General features: G+C 35.7%; 1 pseudogene; it reads right to left on the bottom strand.

The window, feature by feature from the left end:
* Positions 1-212: 212 nt before the first annotated feature.
* Positions 213-10,108, bottom strand: part of LOC149237532 (uncharacterized) — a 129,768-nt pseudogene continuing 119,872 nt past the window's right edge.

Here is a 10,108-nt window from a genome sequence, read left to right as displayed (position 1 = left end):
AAGAAACATGATTTTCATGAATGTCCACTTGATAACATTAAAATTTGTGAAATTTGTGCAGGATCACATACTACTAAATATTTTCCATCATTACCAGGGTTAAAGGTAGTTTACCATGGAGAAAATCAAACACTGGAACAATCCTATTATGTAGCTCCAAGAAGACCATGGAAAACTCATCAATATGGTATGATGCAAGATCTTAATTCACATTATGCACAACAATCACAAAGTAACTGGAAAACACCCTTGGCTTGGCAACCTTGGTACATCTCAATCTCAATCTCAAAACCCATATTGGAAATAAGGTTGGCAAGGGCCTTACAGAGGAAATCCACCATATCCTCAATCTTTCCCTCACTGTCCTCAATACAAGTATCAATGTTATCCATACCATTCACCTCCACAACAACATCAATTTCACCATGAATCGGCCTCAATTCAAACTTTCTCATTACCAACCACACAAGCACCCCAAAGATCCATTCCCACTCAACTACCTACACAAACATTTCGGATACCCAATAATAAAATAACTCAATCCACTTACAATGTCGAGGTATTGCAAAAATGATTCTCCAACTTCCATTGAAGGACAACAACCAAAAGAATAAGATTCAGATAAGGTCCAAGAATTATGGATGCCTATCGATAACGAGCAGTTGTTGGAACTTGAGATTGAAAATTTTCATGCATGCCTATCACCGATTCTATGAATGGAGATTGTTATCACCAAAATAGGGGTTTACATTGTTCCTAGTCATGGTCTTAGATAAGTGACAAGTCACCCTATGTTTTAACATCCTTTTTCCATGTTTCATGAGTCTTACATTCTTTTTAGAAACTCATAGCTTAAGCCATCTTGAATTTTTTTTGGAATTAGCCCTGAAACCATGTTTTCGTAGTGCAGACAGTGTAAAATGTTTGTTTTGCGCTACAAAAAAGTTGCTCTTTTCATAGCACTTTTTCGTGCGCGCTACAAAAGCGCGGATTTGTAGAACAGTTTTGTCAAACATCAATCTGTTAATATTCCGTTAAAATTTTCATTATTAGGTGTCAGCTAGGAGTCAGTCCTTAAGCATGCCACCATCCAAATTCATCATTTCGAATTTAGGGCTCATTATGAAAGATAATTTCAAATTCAAAAGGGCTGGCTAGTCTCATCATCTTAGTTTGCATGCAAACCCTCAAACATAATTATTTTCGAACAGTAAGCTTTGGTAATTTTTCACCAAGGTTTTCCTCATCCATAATTCAAGCAAAGCTGACCACCATTAGCAAGCGAGGCTAATCAACATAATTTCAAGCGAGGCTGGTTTTGTTACAGGAATTCAAAAGGAAAGATGTTAGAGGAGAAGAAACGTCACAGGTCTGGTCTTTGTTTAAGAACAGAGCCTAAAAGCACCGAGGTCTTAGTCAGAGATAAATCAGTTGTTGAAGCCTTCAAGAAAGTAGGATGGTGGAAGTTTTGTAAGAAATTGTAGGGAGGACATACTTAGGTGACAAAGGAGTTTGCACTACATTTCACTGGCTCAAGCAAAAAGGTCGGAATGCTGAACTTGCAAATTTTTCTAGAGGTCATAGCTTTGGTGATAGAAATTCCTAGGGGTCAAGATACATGGTTCAAAAACTTTAGATTCGACATGGAACCATGTAAGGTGTTTCTAAAGCCAAAGTTTGTAGAAACTGACTTAACCAAGGCAGTTCCCAGAGACTACATCAAGGATAGCTATGTCAATTTTCTCTTCAACATTCAACGTTATTTTACCTGTGAAGGTAGATATCAAAAGGTTTATTCATATCATTTTAAACTCCTGTTACATTTTACTGGTATGATTTCTTTAGATTTGCCTTACTTCTTATTTCGAAGTGTAGCTAAGATGGAAGATAAAGTACAGTTGAAGTCTCAAGGATGTGAAACTTCCCTGTTTCATCATGGTTTAATTAAACTGATAATTCTACATGAACTCAAAAGGATCAACAAAGAATGGTCTTCGTTTTTGTTTTTATGTGACTTCGGAGCAGAAAAACAAGGTGTAGACATTAGCCCTAGGGTCAAAGGAACTCCATTAGCAAAAACCAACAAGTCTGTAATCTCCAGGGAAAAAAGGTATGTTAAGTTGAAACCTAGGAAGCAAGTGAAAGAGAAAGTAAGAAAAACACCAGTAGTCATTGTTGAAACTCCTAAATCTACAAAGGAAAAGATATCTGAGGTTAAAGGAATGACACAAGAATAGTCAACCAACAAACCAGTTCAAAGGAGATTGACTAGAAGTCAAATTGCAAAGGCAAAAGGTAAAACAATGATCTCGGGAGAAGGTTCAAGCTTGAAGGGTGATTTAAATGATATTTTACAAGCCATTGATATTGCAGAATCCCCTTTGGTGTAGGCAGATGTGATAAAATTTGATCAAGGAAAGTCGAAGAAAATGAAACCCTCCAAGAAACTGGAATTTGAGGATGATGTTACAACGTTTGTTTTCAAACCCAGAAAACTCTTAACCAGGCAATCCAAGAAGATGCAAGAGTCCAATATTGAGCTGGGGAGGAAAGAAGAAGCATCCGCTATTCAAGAAGAGCTGATAGAATTTCCGTATCCAAGACCTGAAGGTGACAAAAACACAGTTCGTGCCACTCAAACTGAAAAGGCCAGTTACGAGGTTATGGAAGAAAGGTTAAAAGCTGCTAACAATGAAATTGCTAGACTCAGAGTGAGAGCAAGAGGGAATGCTACTGAAAGGACAAATTTCAAAAGGATGAAGGCTCTCTGGGAAGCTAAAAAAGTTTCCAAACCAGAAATAGTAAACAGTGAAACCCAATACTTTACCTTGATTGTTCCTGCAGTCAAAGAAGCCAGATTTGTAAGGAGGATTAATGCTCAGCTGAGAGCTACAAACAGGAGACTGAAGAGACAAATTTAAGACCTAGAAATACAACTAACCATATCTAGAAAAGGGTCTACAACAATAATGAATCAGGGTGATGAAAAATGGCAGTGAAGGATATATATTAAAACAGTTTTGGCACATAAAAAGAGTTTTGGCATATAAAAAGAAGAACAGCTATGAAGAAGAACATATTAAAAGGTAAGTGGTTTTGATTTTTGGTTGATCATATCATTCTTCATGGAATCTTGAAAACTCCCAAACTACATATTTTTGAAGGCCGTATTGAAAAAGAGCATACACAGCAGTTTCGTAGCGCGCTACGAAACTGCTGAAGATGATCATTTAGCACTTATGGATGCTTTCTAGAGGTAAGGTTTGATTAGTTCCAAATTTTGAAGTTGCTGGTAGACATGGGATCATATATGAAGTTTCAGATGGCAGTGGTGTAGAAAGAAAAGTTCCAAGAAGTATTTCATAAATGATATAAAAGTTGTGCTACGAAAACAGAGTATTTTCGTAGCACAGTCATGTTTTATCCTTTCCTCCATATTTTCGAGTTCCCTTTTCTTTGCACAGGTGGAAAATGAAATGTTAATGGATTATTAATGCATGCCACATGTATACCAGCAAAACTGCTCAAAGATAAGCATTAAGGATTAAGGGCCTTAAAAGGAGGAACTCTGTCTCCTAGTTTTTAGGACAGTTAGGTCATGACTCAGCAAGTTTTGTAACAGCACTGTGGACATCATCAAGCTCGAAGAAATGGGTTGGCAGCTGATTAAAGAATGTATTGAAGTCATAGATAAGGTTTTTGAAAGCATGTTTTAGGAGTTTCAATCCTATTTGTATTAGGACACTTAAAGACAGCTAGCTGTCAAGTTGTAATTAAGTAGTTTGTTTTATGAATAGATAGGTGTCAAAGTCAGGAATTCAAATTCCTCCAAAGATGGATCATAGTATCCAAGGTTGTAAAACTCTATATAAAGCTTGAGAATCAAATTCCTAAGGGTTGGTAATTTCATTAGCAAAAGAAAGTTGTGTTATTGTAAGGAACTATGGTTTTCATACTTAATACAGAGATCATTTGATTACTCAAGATTCACAAGGAGTTTATGTGTTTGATGTTCTTATGGCCTTGTTCAATTACTTATTTGCAGTGGTACGAGCTTGTGATACTCAGAATTCATTGGAAAATTCTCTAACTTGCTTCACATGCTTGTAAACTATGTTGATTCATTGTGTTACTGTTTTATTTATAAACCTAAACTCTAAGTGCCTTGACTTCCATGTTTTGTTGATCATTTTGTTTTGTTGAAGACTATCTTGACTCCATAGCCCAATAGATATTTTCTAATCTTTGATTCAACCAGTCAACCAGTTACACATTTATCCATTTTGTTCCTAGAGTTAGCCATCTAATCATTAATCAAAAATCTTAAACCTATTGAGAGAGCCCTCTCAGGTTGAGGAGGCTAAGCCTCAACCAAAAGATTGGTTTGGAAGAGTTACTCAAAGTCTACTTGATCAGTAGCCTATCAGGGTTAGATTTTGTGATAATAGAGATCTCATCTCTGAAGACTTGCATGGCATGATAGAGGGAAGCCAAGAGAGACAAGATTACATTGAATCTTGGTTCAAGACAATCATTTGATCACAGTACTCCATTCTTCAATATCTTCTAACATCATCTCAAAAAGGAAGTTGGTCTCTGATAAACTGGTACATATCAAAGAGTATAATTGAAACCTGCATATGAGTTTAGCTATCATCGTGTTACACACATGGTTTCATTGGAAGTATTCATATACTTGAACGAGATTTCTTTTTCAAGTAGAGTAGGACTTATAAAAAACAAAAAATAAAAAATTTAAGAGAAAAATAAGTCCTATTGTGAAAACTAGCTTTCTGGCACAATTGGACATGAGCTTTGCTTGAAAACCAGGCAACTGGTGAGCAAAGTTCATAATCAGTTCTGCACTTTTATTATGGTTTCAATCTTTTATTTTGGTTATTCAAATAATTTTTGGTTCTATGCTCAAGTTGGCTGATGTGGGATTCCATAAGGCCCACCTTCCAACAGATCTTGTCCCATCGACCTCAACACCTTATCTGGGATCAATATCAGAGATTATTTGAAGTTCCTTGGAACTTGCATACATCAATGGCAAGCCTCCTCGTTGACAACAATTGGAATACAAAATATCTCTTGATTGTCAGATCTTGCAGGTCACTCAAAATTCAACACATTCAATTTCCCCTGTCAAGATGCACTCAGTACCTTGACACACATTTACATTATTGGTGAGTTGTCTCTCATTGGTTAACAATTTTCATCATTAATCTATAATCCAATGATTTCTTTCCATACTCAACTTTGATGCATTCATTCGCATGGTAATAATTGTACCATGAATTTTGGTTTTGATGAAGACTATATGGTTTTATGGAATCAACAACAACTTGCAGCAGTATATTTTATTGGTTTCATGTAGCAGCAAGTTCATATTTTTGTCATTCAATAGAAGCATGATGGCACCACTACAACGTTTTTTCATTCATTTCATTTTCAAGCAAAACAATAAAATTGGGTCTATTTCTGTCAATATGCATTATGTTTCATGGTTTCTACTTCAGCATGCAGTACACAATCCAAATCAACAGTTCAAACTTGGAGAAAACAAATTTCTACAAAAATTGATATTTTTTTGCAGCAACTACGGAAAGTTGCAGTTTCTGCAGCTATTGTTGTTAAAGCCTTTTTTTTGTTGTAGCAACTTGTTCTAGAGGAAGTTTTGGAACAAATATTGCAAGAGACTAGAGCAGAAATAAAAAAAAATTCCTAGTTTCTGGGTTTTCTCAAAATATGGTAAATTGGGTAAGACGTGGGCAAAATTTAAAAAAAGTGCAATTTTCTAGGACTTTTCAGGAGGTTTTTAAGGCAAATATTCAACTTTTATCACTGTGCACAAATTAGGATAGAATTTGGTATTTTTTCACAACAGCTCATTTTCGTCATCAAAAGTGGATTTTAAAGGCATGTAGTGGTAGAAAAGGTAAAAATACATTGTTTCCCTTTTGAAACACTCAATTTGGCCTTAAAATGAGTTCGTGGCATATGTTTTTGTTGCAACATTGGGCAGCGTGAAGGGTGAAACAAGGCAAGAATTGATTTGATCATAACTTGCAAACCGTGCATCCGTTAGTCCTGAAATTTTATGGTAAATGCATTGAGGTAGAATAAATAAATACACAAAATTTTAGGAAATTCTAGTTTGTATTTTTCAAGAAAGTAGACGCTTTCACCTACACCAATTTCTCATTTTTCTCGAGATCTGTGCACCCATTGGGTGAGATATTTTTTGGGAAGATGCATAATATTAATAGTAACAACCTCAGAAAATTTCAAGAGAATCTAATTTACCATTTGAGAGAAATTGGAAAACCAATTCTGCTACATGAAAAATATACATTTTGTGGAGCAAGGTCAAGGTGGTGGTCAATGCATCATGGAGCAGAGTACCTGAGCCAAGTCAACACCAAAACAACCATCAGATTTTGCTCTTTTCACCAATTCGAAAAGGTAAACTTGAGGTAAAACTAGCCTTAAACTTTTTATTTGTTAAAATTCTAGAAATTTTGATGGAAAGCTATTGTAAACATGTAGTTCAAAATTTTCTCCTATTATGTTTTGTCATACCCTTTAACAACCAATCCCACAAGCTATGATTGATTCTTTATTAACACATTCCTGCCACCCATGCAATCATCTCATTGTTTTCCATGGTCATAATGATGTACTTCTATGCTTTCACCACTCTCTTATTTAAAGTTTCTCTTCTTGTTAATCCATGCTTTACATAATGGTCCATCCACATGATGTTCTTGAGAAATAGAAAAACTTGACTTCATGGTACATGTTTGTAGCACATGATCAAAAGGTACATGGAGCACTTAAATTATGTGTCATATTGTTCATCTTCAAATTTTTAATGGAAACCAAGAAATGATGAGCACAAAGCCACAAGAAGAAGGTTGCAACAAGGCTTTGTTCACACACTCTTGAAATCACTTGGAAGCATATTTTAGGCTTTGATAAGTTGTATAACCCTCACCAACAACTCTTATTTTTTGTTATGTGCAACTCATCTTGTCAAAGCTTCACATTGGGAAGTCTTCTTCATTCATTAGTTTGTGAGTTCTTGAAGAAACTATTTGTGAACATTGTGGTTTCTATGCATGGATGATAAGAAAACAATCATTATAGGCTGCAATCTATGATCATTTCCATCCATACTAACAGGATGAAATTCATAAGGATGGAAATCACATTCTATGGATGTAGTAAGAGTCATAATTTGTTCTTCACAATATGGCATTCTACCAAGGATTGAACAAATTATGCATAATTAAGTAGTGGCAAGAACCTCATAAATAGTTTCCAAGTTATTGAAAGAGATATATTTATAAAAAAAACATGAATTTGCAAAGGCTTTGACAACAATGAAAAAATACTTGGATGTGCTACTTTGTGGGCACCCTTGCCCTTCACACAAGTTGTATATGATAATGTGCAAGGGGCTAATAAGTAATGCAGGGATGTTTATTTTATTAGAGAAGAACAAATCAACAGGCATCACTTCTACCTTTATAGCATCCATGAGCAACCTAATATGTGAAGACTTCAAGTTGTTTGACTTTCAAAAGATAATGGGTAAATATTCTTTCTTACTCTAATGATACAACAAGCAAGTGTAGAAACAAAGATTTATTCTACCATATTAGTAATCTTAAAAAACAGAGAGAGGAAAGTGCATCTTATTGAGATAGAGAGCCAATATTTCTCTCTTGGAGCTTTGGTCAAGGATTTAGTGGAAATGAAATAATAAAGGAACATAAGGAACTGGTTGGATTATGAAACTTTGCTTGCATGAAGACATGGAAAATATCGAGTGTGGGGGAATGTTGGGTCTCCAACTTGTCATGATTTTGTTGATGAAACCATCCATTTTCGCATCATTCCATTCACCCATTGTCATCATTTTTAACCAAATTTCTTCATAAACGTACCAAATTCTCGCATATATGTTTACATGGTTTATTATTATTATTTATATTATTTTTTGTTGATTTGGGGTAGCATCAGATGTTATCTAGGCCTCAAATTTTGTAGGGAGACTTGGGCACATGTATTTCAAAGAACCTAGAAAGTGCTTTGGGCAATTCCACCCAGAAACAATTTTATTAAAATAATTTATATTTTTTAATAGGCCCCCAAATCTAAACTTAGGAAATAAAAAATATTAATGGGTATTAATCTAATTGTGGGTGTAACTTCTAGAAGAAGACGAGGATCAAGCTAAAATGATCTTAGCCATTGATTAACTTTTAATCTGGGCCATTGAATGTCAATGATAAGACTATTTAAGGAAGCTTGAGGGTCATTTGGAAAACACACCGAGAGATCAAGAGATCAAATTTCTAAAGTGAGAAGTTCTCAGGAGGAAATTCTGATTGAAGAGATCTTTTGCAGTAGAGGGGTAGGGACAGTGATCCAAAGGAATATTCCTAGATCCAGAGAGGCAGTAGCAAGAGGCTGAGTTATTCCCAGTGCAGGAACATGGGAGTGCAGGAATGCGCGAGTGTAGGAACATGCGAGTGCAGGAACTCGTGAGTGCAGGAACGCCCAAGTGCAAGAACTCACGAGTGAAGGAATGCACGAGTGCAGGAACACGCAAGTGCAGGAACTCGTGAGTGCAGGAACTCACGAGTGCAGGAACTCGCGAGTGCAGGAACTCGCAAGTGCAGGAACGCACGAGTGTAGGAACACACGAGTGTAGGAACGCACAAGTGCAGGAACCCAAGTGCAGGAAAGCGCAAGTGCAGGAATGCGCGAGTGCAGGAACACGTGAGTGCAGGAACACGCAAGTGCAGGAACACGAGTGCAGGAACCACAATTGTGGAAACACGAGTGGCAGGGTTGCTTAGGGAATATCTCTGCCAGATTTTCTTGCTGTTTAGATTGCTAGTTGGGCATCCAAAGATGTACTCAGATTTCACTGCTGCATAATAAAATAAAACCCTCACTATTGCACCAGTTTTCCCAAGTTGGGGATTTCCAGGGACATTTGTCCAAAAATAATGATGTCCTATGTGTTTGTGTTTCCTTGCTCAATTTCTATGTTTTAGAATCATATTTAATTTGGTGTAGGTTGATTCAGTAATTTACTTCAATGTTTTCAAGAAGAAATCCGAAATAAGTTTGTAATGTAATTTACGATCTAGGTGAAGTAGATTCAGTTGGTTGCAGTAGGATTCCTAAGATTGTCCAAGAATTTTCACATTTTTAATGAATTAAGAAGAATTTGCATGTTTTTACTAATGACAGTTTAGCAAATTCAAGTTGTTGCAGTTTTGAGAAGTTTTCATATCTATCTCCATGGTTGATGTAGTAGCACCACTCTAGAAGGAAATCTGACACTTAGACTTGGTTTCTAGAAGCTCCAATATGGATTTTTATTGGTCAAATTCCACCCGGCTCGCACGTGTCGACCTCCAACATCAAATTAAGGGAAAAGCACAACAGTTTTGACCAGTCAACTTCAAATGCGTTTTCAAAGAAAATGAAAGTGAATTTCGAAAAAACAAAAACATGGGTTTTGTTCAAAATGGGCCCAATTAGGTTCTTCATGATCCGTTTTCTCAAATTTGTTACCATTTGAGATATTTTTGAAGTTCTTTGGATATTTATTTTGTAGATTATGTGGATATACGGTTTTTCAATTTTTCATTTAATGCACAATCAACAAAAAGGCTTGAATGAGTTGTTCTTTAGCAAATTCATGGCTAGAGATAAGTTTGATGATATCTAAGCTGATCTTTGATCCAAAAATCCATGAAATTTTATTTGATTTGATCTCATGGCCAAAACTCAAGCAAGAAAATTCCGAGTTTGTTAATTGTCTCAAAATTCTATAAATTGCAGTCTCTTTAATGAGAGGGGGAATGATCAGAGATATCAAGGATGATCTTAATTTGTAATTTTTGTTACTTATTGAAGGAGAATAACTCAATTTTTTTCATTGAATGTAATTTTTTAATATGGAGCAACTCTGAATGAAATTGGTGATTTAAATCTCTTCTCTTAATCTTAGTTTTCAACACCTTATAGTCCTCAGGAGTCCCCCATGGAGATCTGTGAGAATAGTATAGATGTTTTACAT

The sequence above is a fragment of the Pinus tabuliformis genome, chromosome 8 (genome assembly GCF_031772625.1).
Source record: "Pinus tabuliformis cultivar Carrire ecotype Pingquan chromosome 8, CPIR1, whole genome shotgun sequence".
Classification (NCBI taxonomy): domain Eukaryota; kingdom Viridiplantae; phylum Streptophyta; class Pinopsida; order Pinales; family Pinaceae; genus Pinus; species Pinus tabuliformis.
This window is presented reverse-complemented; position numbering and strand designations above follow the sequence as displayed.